This window comes from Rattus norvegicus, chromosome 19 (assembly GCF_036323735.1).
Source record: "Rattus norvegicus strain BN/NHsdMcwi chromosome 19, GRCr8, whole genome shotgun sequence".
In the NCBI taxonomy this organism is placed as follows: Eukaryota; Metazoa; Chordata; class Mammalia; order Rodentia; family Muridae; genus Rattus; species Rattus norvegicus.
The window spans coordinates 64,217,666-64,237,526 of record NC_086037.1 but is presented as its reverse complement, the minus strand read 5'-3'; the positions used below and the strand labels follow the sequence as shown (position 1 = coordinate 64,237,526).

General features: G+C 47.6%; 1 protein-coding gene across 1 annotated transcript in view; it reads right to left on the bottom strand.

The window, feature by feature from the left end:
• Positions 1-19,861, bottom strand: part of Cdh13 (cadherin 13) — a 1,037,872-nt gene that overhangs the window by 58,596 nt on the left and 959,415 nt on the right. The window lies entirely within an intron of this gene.

The following is a 19,861-nucleotide window of genomic DNA, read 5'->3' as shown; positions in this document are numbered from 1 at the left end:
TCAAATTAACTGTGCTGGTTAGTGTTTATGTCAGCTTGACATGAGTTACCTCACCTGGGAACAGGGAACTTGGATTGAAGAACTGCCTCCTCCAGATTGACCTGTGGTCATGCGGGTGGGGCACTTTCTTGATTGATATAGGAGAGCCAAGCCCACTATGGGTGGTGCTATTCCCTGGGAAGGCAGTCATAGGTGCTATCAGAAAGCTGGCTGGGAAAGGCACCGGGAGCAAGCCAGTAAGCAGCATTTCTCTGCTCTGGTTCCTGACTGTTGTTCTTGGTGATGAACTATGAACTATAAGCAAAATTACATCCTCCATCAGTTGCTTTTGGCCATGCTACTTCTGACAAAGTAGCAACAGAGTTTGCAACAGAGGAGCAAATTAGGATGTTGATGTTGACCTCCTAGAAGGTTCAACTGTTATGAGAGCAGGCGGTCACTGCATGGCCGAAGACATCTTTGTCACTATATAGCAAACAGTGCAATCTTAACAACATCGAGTGGCTACCTTCTGAACATGGGCACCATGGAACCCTTGTTACTAAGTTAATAGAAAAGAATTCCAATTGAATTTTAGCAGGTTCTTTTTCTATTAGTGGCAACGTTGCAGAGTTTGGTTTGAAAGAGAAGAGACTACTGAAGGCTTTCGACAAATTTCCGACACAGCATAGATTCAATTCTGAGAACAAAAACCATCCAGTAGGCTAGGATGATGTGCTTAATTTCCGGAATGTCACAACTTGGGAAATGTCACTCTTCCTGGCATGTTGGTGGGCTGGTGGGGGACTGCACCTCAGAAAGCTTCCCTAAGGAGATAGCAGAGTGGCTGGTTCGCATACCGAGATGGGTGTGTCGGGTTTAATTCACACACCTGGGCGTGGCAAAGCAAACCCTTTCAAGGAATGCTCTAAACCATCCTTCCTAAGACAATGGGTTTGGAATTGGCTCTCTATCCTGGCACGGTAGGCAAGAACCGAGACACCTTTTAATGAACATTTTAGGATAAATTAGTATAATTCTTTTTGTGATGATCTCTTTTGCCTTTAGCAACCCAACCAACTTAAAACCATTTAAAACCCCATCTCAGAGAGAACACTAAAAGCACAGATCCTTTACCTCTTCTCCCAACAGTCTTATGACCACAGCTTCTGGGCAAGAGCAGAATGTTTTCAAATCCCTGGGAACGGCAACCAAGGTGGGGGGGGGGGGCTGTGCTTCGAGAGCTGGGTGAAGAGTCCTTGTCATTCTGAAGATGCCAAGGAATGTCTTTATAGAACTCACAGGGGAATAAGCCTTTTCCACTTCTCATTGTAAAAGATGTGGCCTGTGTTGGGCTGTCTGGATAGATGGGGTTTCGGGTGATCTATTTTGTGTAGCTGAATGGATGTTATGACAGCTGGAAGGGATATGTCCCAGGCAGCAATCACTAAGGTGTGTCTATTCTGGACTTTGAGGCCCAGAGTCAGGGCCAGCATTTGGATTCTTGAAAACCGGAGGAAAAAGACTACAGTGCCTCTGAGTGTTCTACAGAGAAAATAAGATGGTTCCTCCATAATTTCCTTCTTTCATTTGTGTGTGTGTGTGTGTGTGTGTGTGTGTGTGTGTGTATTGTGAGTATGTGAATGTGTGTGTATGTGAATGTATGAGTGTGAAAGTGTGTTGTGTGAGTATGAGTGTGTGAATGTGTGTGTTGTGTGTGAGTGTTTATGTGTGTGGTCAGTTTTGGGTATCTGCCTTTGGTCTGTCTATGATACTTTCTAATAACATATTTCTAGTTTTATTTCTATTGTGCTAAAAGTCTGGGAAAAGCAACTTAGGAAGAAGGGGATTTTAGCTCACAATTCTGCATTACAGCCTTCACTGCAGGGAAGCCACAGCATTGGGAGTCGGAGACATTTGGTCATATCTCATCCACAAGGAGAGAGAGGGAGAGGGAGAGGGAGAGGGAGAGGGAGAGGGAGAGGGAGGGGGAGAGGGAGAGGGAGAGAGAGAGGGAAGGATGGGGGAGAGAGTGAGAGAGTGAGAGTGAGGAAGAGAGAGGGAAAGAGAAGAAGAGATGGAGGGAGAGAGAGGGGGAAAGAAAGAGAGGGAGGGAGAGATGGGAGGGAGAGAGGAGAGAAGGAGAGGAGAGGGTACATTTTCTCCTGTTTAGCTTACTTTCTCTCCTCTTACACAGTCTGGACTCCAACTAGGAAATGGTGCTACCCATTTCAGACTGGGTCTTCCCACATCCATTAAAGCAATCAAGATACCCTTCTTTCAGTCACAGTCATAGCCCAACCTGACCCAAATAACCCCTCACTGAGACTTTCTTCTCAGGGGATTCTAGCTTATGTCAAACTGACAAAACTAACCACCATACATGCCCCCTCACTGAATTTAGAGATCACCCATTCCTGTCCTTCTCAGGGCTGGGTTACAAACAAACCCTGACATGCCTGACTCTTACATGGGTGCTGGGGATTCGAACTCAACAACTTTGGTTTGCATACCTTACCCACTGAATCAAAAGGCATTTTTCTGCTTATACAGTGGTGTATGCGCTCATCATTAAAATCTCGACAACATAAAAAGTGAGGAAACTACTCAAAGTCTTGTAAGAGTCACTCATAGCTTGGGTATTCTATTCAGAATGTTTTTTGGTGGGTGTATTATGTCCACATTTGGGGTGGGGCAAGTCACAAGCTTGGGTGTCCTGTTTCTTCCACTTGAGTTACTAAGGACAATCTCCCCGGCCTAAGGCTTCCCATAAAACCCAGCCCTTCCCACTCCACGAATCTCACCATCTGTCTGCTCTGCTATTTATTTATGCAGCCCCTTTGGCTGGACACGGAGTGTGTTTTCTAACTTTCTGCTATCATAAATAAGCCTTCAGCACACAGCTCTGCACATAAATCTCTGTTTCCCGAGGATGTGAGTGTTTGACACTGTTTCTGATTATTTCTTTGAGATAAATTCCAAAGAGCAGAATCACTGCTACGGAAGAGGAGAGCTGTTTGAAGAAAGTTGATGCATAATGCAAAAATGTCTTTCAGAAAGTTTGTTCCAATTTGCCTGGGCTCGCAAGGGCTGCTTGACAGTGTGCCTTGTGGTTGTCTGTGTGTGCTGAAGTTCGGAGTGATCCATGACCCGGGTATGGAAGCTCTTCTTAGCCTTGGGACCCTAGGACATTGAGGCTCTGGGTTTACACAGGCGTGGCTCTGCTCCCCTGAGCTACTCAGACTTCCCCCTCCTGCCTCTCCCATGCTCCTTTCAGTACCACAGTCATCTCCTTCTAGGCAGCACAGTGTAAGCTTTGGCTTCACTGTGGCTAGGTTTCTCTGGGTGCCTCTGTTTCCTTCAACCTTTTTACCATCTGTGTTTGGAAAGCCCCTCTTCCTAGGCCACTGGGTCAGACTGTGGATTCACTGTTAAGGTGAGGCTCAGGGATGGTTGGAAGGGAATAAGCTTTAGATGAGGTGTCTCAAGCCATAGACCTCCAGTGTTTTCTGGCCTGGTGGGGGTTGGGAATTCAAAAGCAGAGATGAATCAATTTTTCTCTATACATACAGGTCAGCCACATCTCTCAGCTTCCCTCACAGCAAGGTTGAGGTGAGGGAATGTGGGTAGAAGTGATAATATCCCTCTTGTGACCAGTCGCGCTTCCCACAAGGCCTTTTAGCTCTTTCTTCTCCTTTGGACAGTAGCAATAACTCTAGCCACATATCCCTGGCAAAGTCTAATGACACAGCCTCACCACCCAGCCCCACCATGCAGAAGGAGCATGGCTCTCTGAATGGCGCTGCGGATAAAGCGGCCCCTCCCCCATCGTGTTGGTTCCCCGCGGGAGTAGACAATATGCTTGTGTTAGGTCTGCACAGGAGTCAATGTTACTCTCGACCAATTAAGACAGTATGACAGAACCTCGAGAAGCAGGTTCCCAGGGCACCATGGCCATAGGTGGGGCTGTCAGAGGGCAACGTGGAAAAGCTTTTAACACAAGCTATGTCTGGGGATGATCTGCCATGTATTACAATAACTGAGGACAAGGCCCGGGCTCTTATTAAATTGCAGAGACCCTGCTATGAGCTTTGCTAGATTAGCCGTGTTTAATCCTCTCAATGGCTCCAGGAGCTATCTCCTTTTACATCTGCAGAGAATGCCGGATGGAGAGATTAAGTTCCCTAAATGCCATGACCCCTGGTGGCAGAGCTGCTGTTAGAGGCAGCTTGCTCACATGTGATCCTGCAAACAAGAGCTGACTCCACGTAGAAGAATGGGTTACTGTGATGGGGAGAGAAGATCAGGCAACCCTGGGGAAAGGCAGAAAGAAGGGCACCCCAGAGACTGCATGAGAGCTGGGTCCTGACGAAGATTAGGAAATGCGTGGTGCGCTGGGCTCTGGCCATGGTGCTGAAAACATCAGACGGGGCACCTGGTTCTGGCCATGGTGCTGAAAAAGGAGTCGAAAAGCGTGTGCGCTGACCGCGGTGCTGAGAACACACACATGCACACACACATGCACACACGTCCAAGGTGGGTTGGTCGAGTAGGGTAGGAGTAAAGAGGAAGAGGAGAACATTACACAGCAGGAGGTAGTGCGCTGGTGATGCCCACTGGGACTTGGGCATTCTAGTTTTAGTTCGTATACAAGTGCTCTCGACAGCTGGTAGGGCAAAGGCCCCTTCTAGGTCTGGTCTGGAGAGATGTGTTGTCTGTGATTGGCACGTAGGAAGCATTCCATGGATAATCAGGGGACAGAGGAACTGATGAGGGAGATGTGCTGGCATGTCATTCACACAGGAAGTGGAGTAGGGGGCTGAGGGTGGGGTTCAGTTGGTAGAACACTTGCTGAGCATGAAGGAGGCCCTGAATTTCCAAGTATGCAAACTTAAAATAAAGAATATGTTTTAGGAAAAAAGGAATCCGGAGAGGCAGCTCATCTGGTAAAATGCTTGCCTTGCAAGCAGGAGGACCCGAGTTTGATCAGCAGTGCCTGTGTAAAAGGCCAGGTGTGGTGGTGAGTGCTCATTATCGGGGCTGGAAAGGCAGAGGGAGGAGGATCCATGGGACTCTCTGGCCAGCCAGCTTAGCCTAAGCAGAGAGACTCGGGTCCCACTGAGAGAACCTGTCTCAATGAACAAGGTGGCTTGCTTACGAAGAACAACACTCAAGGTTAACCTCTGGTCTCCTTGCCCATACACATATGCACATACATGCACATATGCACACACATGCACACATGCACACACATGCACATATGCATACACATGCACACACATGCACACATCCACACACATGCACACACATGCACATATGCACATACATGCACACATGCACACACGCACACATGCACACATGCACACACATGCACATATGCACACACATGCACATATGCACACACATGTACATTCAAACACATAGGAACAAAGGTACAGGGCCCCCTCTCCAACACACAAATAGAAGAGAAAGTGAACAAGAGACAGCACATCCATCACTGGCCTCTTAGTGCAGCTCCCCCAGTACTCCCCCTAGCTTCCCTTGCTTTTCTTACTCTTAAATATCCTGACGGAGAGCTCCTGATCTCTTCAGAGACTGAGGCTTTATAGTCTGGCTCGGTAGCTGCGGCCGCCACAGAGTTAAGTAATGACAAAGTGAGTTATTATCCAGACTGACTTCTGCTGGGTCTGTAACCTGCAGCCCAGGTACCTCACTGTTGGAATGCTCACACAACTGTCTCAGTGGTGACATGAAAAATGTCCCCTGTAATCCCCCGACTTGGAGCCATACATCCTTAGAGTCATGACTCTACACTTTGTGTGTGTGGGGCATGTTGTTTTGTTGAGGAGGGGAAGAGGGTGTAATTGCATTTCCCTTAAATGTTGCATTCATTCTTGTTAATCAAAAATTAGTAGCTCTCTAAAAAAAAAATAAATACACAATTCAAGCTCCCTGGGAAGCTGCTAGCATGGCTGTTTTAATTACACAGAAAGGTGGGGAAACAATGAATTCCTTACCCTCTCACCTCTGGAACTAACAAGACAAAACCACAATGGTGGCCATACCTAGGTGGTAGGATTAAAGGTGAGCTTTAATTTTCGTCTCTGTTCTGCTCTGTGCTTGTTGGGTTTTGTACAACCAGCTTGTGTTGTTCATTAAAAACATTTAAGTGACTAAAAGAGAAGGGGGGAGGGGGCTACAGAATTCTAAAAACTTACACACAAAGGAAATGCAAGCACGCTTCCCCAACTCTTGACTCTCACTGCATTCCCAGAGGCAGCCCCTGTTGCTGATAGGGGTGCCAAACCTTGCAGACTCTCTTTCAGGGATCTTCCAGTTTCTAAAGAACACCTGTCTGACTTGTAGCCATCTTTTTAGCTGTTCACCCATTTCTTCTTTGTTCCTCAGGAGAAAGAGTCTGCATGCCCAGTTCTTACTATATCTTCAGCGACAGTGTCTGTACTCTTTGGGTGCTTGTTAAATAGCTGAATGGTGGACTAAATGGTAAAGGATTATGAACGGCTTGTGGAGAACTATTCAACGGAGAGCTATCCAATGAAAGGCATTCCCTTTATGTATATGGGTGTCTTGCCTGTGTGCATGTCTATGCACTACACATCGGAGTACAGAAAAGTACATCGGATACCCTGGGCTGGAGTTACACTGGGTGATGAGTTGATATGTGGGTGCTAGGAACAAAATCCAGGTCCTCTTAATGCTCTTAATGGCTGTGTCACCTCTATGACCCCCCAGCACTGTTCACCTCCCAGTGTCATCATGAGAGGATCTGTAAGGCTGAGGATACCAGTAGAGAGGATAAAGAGGGAAGGACTGTCTCTCTTCCCTCCTAGGCCAAGGGGAGGTACAGAGTGGGGAGGGCATCAAGTAGTAATTAAATATCGCCATTTAATTAGCATTTACTTGTGCTGTTTATTAAAGTCAGAGCCGGGTGGAAATCCCTTTTAATGCTTTGTGAAGACTCATTATTATCTCCTGGGTAGGATTTGGTGCATCTAATGCCTGGGTAAGAATGATTTGAAAACCACTCATTTGCAAGTCACTCATTAATTAAATTAAATTTTACTGAGAGCCTACTATAGTCCACAGGCATTGTTCATAATTAGCCCACTAGCCAAGGATTATAGCCCAGGGAGGGAAGACAGGTGGAAAAGACACAGGCAAGCACTCGTGGGCCATTTTTGTTGGTCACCATACTTATGTCCTATGATGTCACCAGCGAAACGAGGCAAAGATAAACCCATGCTCCTGGGGTAAAACAGAGTGCTAGGTTCCTTCAAGCCTACAGATCAGAACATGACCTTGTTTCAGTTGTGACCCCTTGTTTGCACAGACTGCCGACCCACCGGCCTTGAACTCATCACAGCCAGAGGAACCACAACTACATCTGAACAGAGCTTGTGCACCGTGCACATTTTCTCTGGATGGCTCACCATGGTTTCTGTGCATGGGGACAATGCTGTGTGTGGCCATTTAATGAGGGGGAAAACACCAACAGGAAGCAAAAAGTTGTGAGCTATGGTCTCATGTTTCTTGACTGACTGGTTCCTCTGCTCTCTCATTATCCCAGGCTTCAAGATGAGCCTGGACACGAAGGGACGGACTGGACAGACTGGGGGACAGAGATGGCACAGACCCTTCAAATGGTGGCCCTCAGCCAGGATGATAAGATTACAATTCTTTAAGAGATGGGGGCAGTTCTGTAAGAACCATGGCAGTCTTCTGGGTGCAGATGTGTTTGAATGACACCTGCTCTTACAAAATAAAGAAATGTTTCCCTACTTCAAAGAACTTTGACCAAAACAGACCTGGTTGTCAATTCCTTCTCTCCAGCCTGCCCAGCCATGTCTGTTAGAATGCCACTCATCGGCAGCTAAGGAACAAGGTAAACACCCCCACCTCACACAGGTATGCATGATGAGGATATGCATGATGAGGATTTCTGAGGACACTCCAGTGGTTTCTCCCACCACCCTTTCTCTTTCATTATGCTCCACTTTCTTTGAGTTTCCCCTTACTTACAACCTGTTTAAAACCTTTTGTAGTCTCTTGCTGTTTCCAGTCAGAGACTTCTTTTTCCTTCAAGCCTCGTGGCTGTTCTCTACAGGTGAAGGGGTCTCCATTCCCCTGCTATGTCTTGCAGCTGCACTGTCTGCCAAACAATTGTGCTGGAAGCTTCAGTCTCCAGCCCCTGACACCTCTGGGAGGCAGTGGGACCTTTGAGAGGCAGAGTCCAGTGGGAGGTCTCCGGGTCACTGAGGACATGTCCTCCAAGGAGCTGGAAAGCATGGCTGCTCCCTCTTTGTTCCCACAGGAGCTGGAAAACCTATGTGTAACACGTTTCCAAAGCAACACCCTTTTCTTCATAAGTTAATTTAGCTCAGGTCCCTGTGGTTGTATCAGAAAGCTTATGGTTATAGAAAGGGTGACTACCTGTGCCTCACCTCCCTGGCTTACAGCTCTGAATGGCCACAAAATATTTGCCCTTAGCCTGTATCTCTGAGGAACTCATTTCTACCCTTGTTTGGATTCACATGGCCGCTTAGCCTTTCCCACCATGTTCTTCACAGAGAAATACCAGTGGTGCCAGCATTCCTATGCAGGGCTGGTGCCCAGCTGGACACAGGAGGAAACCCGGCAGCAGCCACTGTATTGTACTTAACACGTCCCTGTCTTGCTTATGTGAATGTTGCAGTAATTGTGATTTTAAAATAATTTCTTTTTTTTCCTTTTTTCTCCTTTTTCTTTTTTTCGGAGCTGGGGACCAAACCCAGGGCCTTGCGCTTGCTAGGCAAGCACTCTACCACTGAGCTAAATTCCCAGCCCCCTTAAAATAATTTCTTTAAAAAATTATTTTATGTGTACGTGTGCCTGAGTGTGTGCACCACTTGCACGCAGTGCTCTGGGAAGCCAGAAGGGGGCACTAGATCCCCCTGGATATAACATGGAGGCTAGTGGTCAAGGAAAGAGAAGCAAACAGCGATGAAGTATATTTTATAATGTTTAGTGTGTGTGTGTGTGTGTGTGTGTGTGTGTGTGTGTGTGCGCGCGCGCACATATGTGAGTTTGTGTGCCCATGTAGAGGAACTTTCAGGAGTCAGTTCTTTTTTTCCCCCCCATGTGGGTCCTGATGGTGGAATTCAGGTGGTAAGGCATGGTGGTAAGTGCCTTCGCTGTTCTTGTTATCCCTCAAATGTACAATTATCGTATGTCAATTAGAAATATGTCTTGCTTAGCATGAGTTGTGATCCTGTCCCCCAAAGCAAGGGCTAGGGATGTAGTTCAGTGAGCACAGAGCCAGGCCAAGAGTGTAGCTTGTAGCTCAGCGGTAGATTGTGTCTGGTAAACGTAAGGGGACGGATTCAGGTTCCAAGATCCTCACCTTGGCAGTGATGGCGGATACTACTAACTGCCGACTTCATTGCTATGTCCTGTAGGTATTTGTTACATGTTTTTGGGAAGGATGGATAGATGGATGGATGGATGAATGGATGGATGGATGGATGGATGGAGAGATTCATTCAAATGCAGGCTCTCTACCATTCACAGACCTTCACAGGGATCAGCAGGGGTTCCAAATGGCAACACAAGGTCTGATCTTACCATGTGTAAGCTTTTGGGGCCCAGCTTAGCCATGATGGCAAGACCTCAGTTTAGAGTCTCACCACTTCAAACCACAAGTCCCAGAGGAGTCAGGGAGGCCAGCTGGGCGGGCGCCAAGGCTGAGCTGAATTTCCCGTGTTAGTTCTCCGACCCACTTGCCCACTGTGTGGTTCCTGTTTGAGGGTTGGTGCTATGATCAGCTTCTGGTGATACCCTGAGAGGCACTGAGCACTGGCTGGTGTTGCTGGCTGTCAGGTGTGGCCTCCCCTCTGTACTATACCAGAGACCCACACCTATTTTGAATGTCTTTATTACAAAGTACTAAAAGCTAATCAAAGCTAGGCATGGTTATGCATGCCTGGAATCCCAGAACTTGGGAGTTCAAGGTCATCCTCAGCTACTGTAGGAAGTGTGAGGCCAGCCTGGGCTACAAGAGATGCTACTTCAAAAAAAAAAAAAAAACCAAAAAATCCCACCCCACCAAAACAAAACAATCCCTAATGCTAAGCAAATTGAATGACTTAGAGAATAAATATTGGGTAAGAAGCAATATTAACATTTGTCAATATTTTTCTAGATTGGTTCTGAGAATTAATTTCCAAGGCAGACAAGAAGACGAATGATAATTATATTCAAATAGAACCAATCTGAAACCCTATTTTCAACTACGAGTGTCTGCCCCTGGCAAACGCATAACACGTGTAGACAGATGTTACAAAGCCGGTTTATAAAATAACCTTGCGACTGTTCACCCAGTGCTTTTGGACGATCAAACCCAGTGCACGCCACCCAGGGAATCCATGGACATCTTCTCTGTGGGTTAGGACAAAACCCAGACTTCTGTTCTTGGAGACCAGAGAGCTCAGACCTTCGAAGATCATTTCGTGTAATTTATTAGGCTTTCTGTCCCACAGACATTTCCATAACGGGGGTATGGGGGGGATCTGACCACTCAAAACAAGGGCTGAGTCTACTAATACATTTACATAAATAATTAAGAATTCCACAGCAATGCGGCAATAAAATGTATCACTGCCATAAACCTCCAACTGGAGAACATCACTTTAATTAAAAATTACAAAAGGACTCCCATAAACAACTCATTTATATTTCAAGCGCTGTGTTGGGTGACTGCAGAGAGAAATATCTGGACCCATTTATAAAACAACACAACAAAACTCCCTCACCCCAGATCTTATTATTGAGGTCAGTAACCACATGTAATTAGAACGGAGTGTTAATAGGTCTTCGTAGATGGAGAGGCCTTTTCTAATTTCCCCAGGTAGACAGGTTATGAGCTAGCCTTTAAGATTTGATTAAAATTTAGAAGGTGGGTGGCACCCCAAATTAAACTCTTAAATCTGAGTCTGAAACCCAGTTAGGACATTTGTGACCCTCCTTTCTCCCACTGAACATTTACTGCTTATGCATCTTGGGTACCTGTGTGTCTCAGGACCTCGGGGGTGACAAGATTTTCATTTTCAAGCCGATTGAATTATTTTTCTGTTTTGCCTTAGCAATTAGAGAATAAAAGTCTCACAGTTAGCTAATGACTTTTTTTTTTGCCCAATTTACCACTTTTTGGGGGAGGGAGGCACAAGTATGCATGGTTTTCTTTTAAAAGGCCCCAAATAGTAGATTAAACAGGGCTCTGAAGAAAAGTCTTGATGAGTCCAGGACGGTCAGAGAAAGATGAAATGGGCAATTTAAACAAATCATTAGGTGCTAAATTTTCATTATTCCGTGGCATTCTTTACCATTTAGAGTGCCTGAGTGCCACTCAGCTGAAACGGCTCAAGTTCAGGGAAAAGAGAGCGACAAGACTAAGGCAGCCCCCATCCCCCTCCCTTCACCCCCAAAAGGAAAAACCAGGACAGAGCAGGTGTCATTGATTCAGAGGCTGTGCTCAAAGAATAGACTCAATTTGGATCAAGTTGGGAGGAGGGCTGGAGGATGGAAAAGGCTTCAAGATGTAACCTTCAAGAGCCTGAGCCCTGTTGCTGTACCCCCACCCCACCCCCCATGCTGGTTACCTGCCTGGCACCAGATTAAAACAGGGCCATTGGAAACACTTCCAAAGCTGGTGGGCATTAGCCAGTGTGTAGGGAATAAGAGAGCTTGTGGCCAAGAACAGTGGTAGGATACGAAAGAGGATACTGATGGGGTACAGCAGGGGAGGAGGCAGGAGGGTTATGAGTTCAAGGTCAGCCTGGGCTACACTTTTCAGGTCAGCAAGGTGGCATTTGTGGTTAACCTATCCTAAATTTGATCCCTAGAATCCACACACCTGAAGTTGTGAACCAACGGAGGCCAATTGTCCGCCGACACCCCCAATGCATTGTTCTACACTTGCACTCTTGTGTACACACACAAGTAATAAAAGAACACCAAAAATTAAAACAAGCTAGTCATGTCTGTTTATGCGTTCATATACTGGCACTCAGACACCGCAACCTGGCCACCATCATCCCTTCTATGCCTGTTAACTGCGCTCTTGCAAATGCCGGGCCCAGGGCCAGGTCTGGCCTGTGTGTAGACTTTCAAGGCCCTCAGAAGCTTTCCAGCCTAAAGACTGTCCACCTCATGAAAAGTACACCTCAGCATATCCACGTTACATGTAGATGTTTTGCTACAAAAATTTAAAGCCATTTAAGCATTTTTTCCCCCCTGGCAATTATTTGATGAGGAAAACATTTCACTGCCAGTTGCCCGCCATTTCCCTGGCATCTGCTCAGGTATTCCTGCAAGGTGCAATGGGTACCTGCTTCAGATACTCGTGCAATGTGAGATGTGTACCTGCTTTGCAGACTTAAAGATGTTTCTGAAATATTGTTTAGTTTACAGGGGCTGTCCCAAGATAGGAACATTGGTCACTTAATTCTATTTAACTTCAGATGTTTTGTTATTTCTCTCTCCCTCCCTCCCTCCTCTTCTCAGCATTCTCAAACATCACCAAGTTTCCTTTTCCTTTTTCTTTTTTTCTTCTTCTTTTAAATATATGCGAGTACATTGTCGCTCTCTTCAGACACACCAGAAGAGGGCATCAGATCCCATTACAGATGGTTATGAGCCACCATGTGCCTTGGAATAGAACTCAGGACCTCTGGAAGAGCAATCAGTGCTCTTAACAACCGAGCCATCTCTCTGGCCCAACATTCTTTTACTTATGACTATCCACTTCTGGGAGGTTCAACATGCACCACTCCTTAGGAGGGAACATGCAGCAGCTAACGCTGTGTTAGGCTTATGTTCTAAGTATACATCCCCGTTCCAATAGGTCAATGAGTTATCACTACAATCCTGGCTTGTGAATGACGGTGACCTTGAACTTGCTATGCAGCTGTCGATGACCTTGAACTCCTAATTTTCCTGAGTCTATCTCCCAAGTGCTGACATTAATAGCCGTACCTGATCTATGGCCTACTGGGATGGGTCCTGGGGCCTTGTGCATGCTAGGCAAGTGTACAACATACTGTGTGGGTTCCCGGTCTTCCTTGTATTGTCTGTTATTTTGTTAGGTAGAACTTCAGCATCCAATGTCACTGGATTCTATGGCTTAGATAAAGGTCTCCCAAAAGCTTGTGTGCCACAAAGATTGATCTTAGGATGATGAGGACCTTAGTGGGTGGGGCCTAGCGGGAGGAAGTTAGGTTGTTGGAAGCGTGTCTTTGAAGGGGGTCTTGGCACTCCAGGTCCACCTTTTTCTCTTGTTGCTTCCTGTTCTCTGAAAAGTGATCTGATTGTACTGTTATGCCCCCCACCATGATGTGCAAACTCCCCAGAGCCCCTGAATAGCAAGGATGATGGACTGTGGATGGTGGGATGCAGATGGTGGAATTTGGATGAAGGACTACAGATGGGGCCTTTGCAACTATGAGCCTAAGTGAATCTCTCTCTCCTCTGGCTGATTTTGTGTTTTGTGGTGCTGGGATTTGAATTCAGCACCTCATGTGTGCAAGTCTTTTTCTTTCTAGGTGGGCCATCTCAGGAATTCTATTCCCATAATGGGAATCTATCTCAGCCACGAGATGTTTGATCCACATGGCAGACACTGTCACTCACTTCTCAGTGCCCACTCTTCCTTAGCAAAGATCTCAGCTGTAAGAGCTACACTAGTTAGAGATGGACATGGGAATAACAGTAGGAAACGAAACTTGAAGAGGAATCCAGGAAATCACCTTAAAAAACCCAGACACGGGCAGATAAATGGCTCAGTGGTAAAAGCACCTGCTGTGAAGTCATGAGGACTCGAGTTCAGAGGCCAGAATTTCTGTAAATGCTAAGTGAGGTGCCAGGTAGACACCCATAGTCAGACCTTGGGGACATGGAGACAAGGGCTCTCCCAAGACTGGGCGTGTAAGTGAGCTCTGGGTTTGGCTGAGAGTTACTGCTTCATGAATATGGTGGAAGATCAATCCAGTATGATTCCTGATATAAACCCTGGTCCTACACACACACACACACACACACACACACACACACACACACACACACACACGGAACACACACCCAAGCACAAAAACAACCATGAATCACACACACATATACACACACACACACACACACACACAAATACAAACACACACACACACAAAGACACATACACAGACAAAGACACACATACATGGAACCTACATCCAAGCACAAACATGCATCACACACACACACACACACACACACACACACACAACCCCCCCCCCCACACGCAGACACGCACAGACAAAGACACACATATGCAGTGGGGAAACCAGAAAGCATCCCTTATCATTTCCTTTGCCCCATCCTGATGGCTGAGATACAGATATAAAGGCTGGCACACTGGCAGCCACAACAGTTCATGAGGACGAGATTGCCCCGTAGCAGCATCAGAAGTGGAAGGACCCTGGTTCTTGACCATATTCTGGGGCTGCCACACCTGCCTCCTCTTGTCTTGTGTGAGGAAAATGCTGTCTTTTCAGAGCCCCCTCAATTAGAATCTTCCTGTTCTATCCCGAATGTATTTCCTGCTGAAATGGCAGGCACTAGCAATGGGATAAGGGGGTGCTTATTCAGCAGTGAATGGTTGATGGCTATTTCTGCACATGGATGGCTGCTTGGCATATCCGAAAGCACAGGTGGCAGGACACAGAGGGATGAGTGACATCAGCCACGTGCAGTAATTAATGGGAGAACTCTTTGCACGTGTCTCCCCCCAATCCCTCTGGATCTGCATGGAGGTTGTTGAGAAGGATCTCCCTGGATGGATGATTTCTTCCCTCATTGCAAAAGTTTCCTCTATGAGCTGTCTCAACAGTCACCAGACAGACGGAATTTTCCATCACTCAGAGCCCGCTGTCTGTTTCAATCTGGGGCAAAGCATACCGAGTGATGGGCTTGTGAGTGGGCCTCAGTAATGAAGGTCTTCTAGAGAATTTACACTCCTGCCTGGACACTTCCTGCCTTCAGGGCTACAGGCTGGGCATCGACCAAGTGCCTGGGCTTCTGAACACCCCCTTGGAGGATCAGAGTCAGGGCTAAGCCCGGATGTGCATTCTGTCACACAGGACAGTATAGGACTAGACCAGGGGTTTGTGTAGAGGTTCTCACAGATGTGTGGAGCAGCAGGAGACCCCTCCTGGAGGAGGCTGGGGTGATCGTCAAGGGCAGGCTTGACCCAAGTGATGCCCCCAGGATGTCCACTGAGGACAGCATGGCTACTTGTTGCTGGCTTGGGGGTTAAGCATGATTGGACTTGAGATGGATGGAGGTGGTTATTGGAACTCACTTGCACAGAAAGTCTTAGACTGGATGGAGACAGAGAAATAGAATGAGGGAGGAAGTCGGGGGAGGAGCTACAATATCACCAGAAGATGCCTTGCTCCCATCTTGCAGAGGAGGAAGGAGGGAGAGGTGATGAGGGCATGGTGGGTAGAGAGAAGAAAGGGAGCCAGTTGAGGAGAAAGCCCAGCTGGAAAAGTGTCATCCAAACGTGGGGCATGAGTTTGATTCCCCCAAACACACGTCATAAAAGCCAGGCATGGAGATGCATGCCTGCTATCCCAGAACTGGAGAAGCAGAGACAGGTGGACCCCTGGGGCTTCTTGGCCAGCCAGCCTAGCCTATTTGGTGATCTCTGGGCCAGCCTAGCCTATTTGGTGATCTCTGGGCCAGCCTAGCCTATTTGGTGATCTCTGGGCCAGTGGGAGACTTGTTTCAAGGTGGACAGCTTCTGAGGTTAATCTCCTGGCCTCCTACACATGAACACACATACTTGTACACACGGATCATTCACAAGGTGGGGACAGGCAAAGAATAGAAATAGAGAGAGGGGGTTGGGGATTTAGCTCAGTGGTAGAGCGCTTGCCTAGCAAGCGCAAGGCCCTGGGTTCGGTCCCCAGCTCCGAAAAAAAAAAAAAAGAAAAGAAAAGAAAAAAGAAATAGAGAGAGGAGGGGAGACAAGAAAGGCAGGGAAGCTTGGAGTGAGACAGATACAGAGGTGGAAGTTGGGAGGAGAAGACCAGAGAAGGACTGAGCTAGGAGAAGAAAGCCCAGAGAGATGGGCAGAGAGAAAGACACAGAAGTAGAATGGGATGGACAGAGAAGCAGAGGGATGGACAGAGAGGCAGAGGGATGGACAGAGAAGCAGAGGGATGGAGATATTTTTGGCACAGCCATTGCTAAGAGGGAGACAGAGTTCTGTGTGGGACCGCTGGGCTCTGCCATTGGCATAGCTCTGAGTAGAGGCCACTAGGGGCAGCAGGCTGGGTCAGCACCATTTTCTTTTGTTGTGCCTTAGTCAGCTAAGTGCAGAGATCTTGAGATAAAATAATAGCTCCCAGAGTGAAACTCCCCCCTCTTCTAATCCAGTTCCCTAAAGAATTACTTGAGCTACAACAGTAATGAGACCAGAGACCGTTTGCAAAGTCATCATCTGCCCGAGAACTCGGCACAGCCCAGTGAAGAGCTGTGGGGGAAGTCTCTCCCAGCCTGGCCCCTCCACTCAGTCTCGCTCACCCCCTGAACATACAGCCTCCCTGGAGGCCCCTTTCCAGTGTGCTGGGTCAAACTCCCCATCACTAAAGTGCCTTTCCTTCCCAGGTGGTAGGTCCACTTGGCAGGGATGTTTTATGAGTAGAGAACCAGCACCAGAAGAGGAGAAAAATGCAGGGGGCGGGCAGGGCCAGGAGGAGGAAGGAGGAGAAAAGGGAAGGGCAGTGAGTGGAGAAGAGAAGAGAGGATGAGAGAAGAGAGAAGGTTCAGCCCGTGAAACTGAGGAAGGCATACTTGACAGGCAATTCTGATGCCTAGTGGGGAAAGTAATCAGCCTAGCATCCCTCATCCAAGCCAGCATCCTTTATCCAGTCCAGCATCCTTCAGCAAGTCCAGCATCCCTCAGCAAGTCCAGCATCACTCAGACAGTTTAGCATCCCTTAGCCAATCCTGCATCCCTTTAGATGTGAGCAGATGTTGGCCCTCTTAGGTGACCAGCTGTAGAGAACTAAGGCAGCTGTGTTATCTGAGGGTTTCTGTGGTTTCCACCCATGGAGACCATCTGTGCCTCCTGAAAACCCGGCATTTACTTACTCTTGTCTCCTGAGAAGCGTCCCAGCCCTCTCTAAGTGGTACCAGTTCAAACTTTCACAGAGGATGCTGGGATCAACTGTGGTACTGAACAATAGGGTCAGCCCATGGGCACTGTTCATCCCCTTGCTCTTCCGGGTCACATGTCCCAGATGGCTCAGTAAGCCCCTGCTGGTACTGGCTGCACTGCTTCTGGGTAGGGTGTGACTCTTTCTGCAGGCAGAGAGAGGACTGGTCCAGGGCTGACCTCGTTTCCTTGGAGACGTACAAACCTGAATGAGGATGGAGCCAACCAGGGAGAATAGCTCCGTGGTGTGAAAAGGAATCTGGCCTCGCTACCCCAGTGCCATCTTGCTGGCTGCCAGGTGCCCCCATTTCAATCAGTGGGGCCGATCCATGCATTGTTTGGCATAGGTGAGTGTGAGCTGGGTCCAGGTCACTGGTGGCCTGTGTCACAGATGCTGGTCAGACCTGCCTTTCCAAGTTCACAGGTTGGAGATATTTAGCAGCCCCAAACCCCCTCAGTGGGCACTCCTACCATTGCACCGGGGCAATAGGAAACCCATGGCCTCTACCCTATGGCCTGGATCTTGCTTTCCAGGCTCTGGTGTTTGCCTTAGTACTCAGTGGCTTGGCCATCGCCAACAAGCTTTCTCTCTGCATCTCATCCCATCCTTCATTCGGGTGCAAGGAGGAGTATTTCCTTGACCTCTCTCAGTGCTTAAGCAGTATGCTCTCCTGCCTGCCTTCCTGGCTCACCATTGATGGGTGGTCACACCTCCGCTGGCCCTCCAGTTAGGTGCCCTTGGCCAGAGGCTCATCCGTTGCTCAAGCCCAGTGACCTGACAGGAGTGTGACCCGGAGTGAAGCAGGAGGGACAGCTGCTGGAGATGCTGTGTTTTCTCTGTGAAGCTCTGACATGTCAGGCTACCAGCTCATGTCACCTGGAACCTTAGGGATACCCCTGCAGCCTCTAGTTGCTTCTCCTCCTGCTCCTCCACTCTATAAACATCCACAGACCCGCAGCAAAGGAACCCTTTGCTTAAGTTAGCCAAGAACTGCATTCGATTAGAGAACCCAAAGGGATCCTCTATCACTTCCTTGAGGTGGGCGCTGTGCCTTTCATTCTAGGACCCCCCTACTAGTCACTCGCCATTCCATTAACCTTTTCATCCCCAGCAGCACCGCAGCAGAGACAGCAAGGTAGAGCCCAGGCTTAGCAATGCTCACTCCAGCTGCCGCTCATTTTATCCCCCACGGGAATCCACTGCCTCCGCCTCCTATTGTAGAAACACAAAATGGTATTAAGCCGCCCTAAAGACAGCCTGCACAGCTGCCTTGTAGCTAAGCTACAGGTTTCCCATCCAAGTCCTTGAGAAATGCTCTTTTTTAAGGTTAAATTGTCTCTTCCTTTGCTGGATCCCCAGCAGGGGCAGGGAAGAGAGAAGACAGAGGAAGAAAGGTGATCTCCCATTCTCACTGTCAGCGAAGTCGTTACTTTTTTTGAAAAATCCTCTAGTTCACCTGGCAAATCAGAAAGTCTGGAGGTGAAAAGAAACTTTGTATGTGCGTGTGGTCAAAATACGGAGAAAAACTTACTGTGGGGTATCTGGCCCTGATGAATATATTCAAAACACAAATCTTGGACCCAAGGCTCAAGGAACATCATGAAAGAGAGGGCAGAAAGATGCTACGAGCCACAGGAATGGGGAGTCTGTTCTGAAAGTGTGTTTCTTAGATTGACAGAAAAGCTGCACCCTTGACACCTTGACAACATGGCTGCCCAAGCAAGACCTGGACATTGACAATACCAATAGATATGCTGACATGGAGGGGAAGAACCTCAAGAGGTCTCATCCCCATACAAAGACCCACAGGTCACCATGGAATGCTGGGAGAGGGAGAAATAGCCCCCTAACTGGTTATCCAATACCAAGTGGTCATCCCGGAAGTCATATATGTACAAGCGACACTAAATGAACCGAGTAGGTTGTATTCATGTACTTATGCATATATATGTATGACAACAACAGAGGGAAAAGGGGCCAGGAATATGGGAGAGGGTGGCTGGTGCCAGGTAAAGAAAGGAAAGGGGTAGATGGTATAATCATGTTTTAAATATGACCCAGCTAAAGACAAATAAAGATAAGTTAAAATAAAAAAAAAAAACAACTATTAAGGAATGAAGGCAGAAATTGTTGACCACCCCACCCCCACGACTGATTATTAGAACTCCATCCCAGGGGTCCATTTCTAAGGATCAGGCAAATTCTGCTCTTTGCCTCTGATGCCCAGAACTAATGTGCATTCAGAAGGGAAGGGACAGGGCATTGTGTCAGCCCATCTCCTCTGCTGTCACACCTGGGAAGACTTGAACAAGTGCTCACACCTGTCTGGAGTGTAGGCGTGTGTGTGAGTCCATGCATCTGTGTGCGTGCATGCGAAGGCCAGCCTCTATCAGTCTCTAAAGATAATAATAATAGATATTAGGGACAGGTCTCACTCTATAGCCTTGACTGGTCTGGATCTCATTATGCAGATCAGGCTGGCCTTGAATTCACAGAGGCGATGATGCCTCTGCCTTCCCAGTGCTTAGATTAAAGGTGTGAACCACCATGCCTAGTGCACAGATTATTTTCTGTCAACTTGATAGAAACTTGGGCCACCTGGGAAGAGAGAACCACAGCTGAAAGACTGCCTC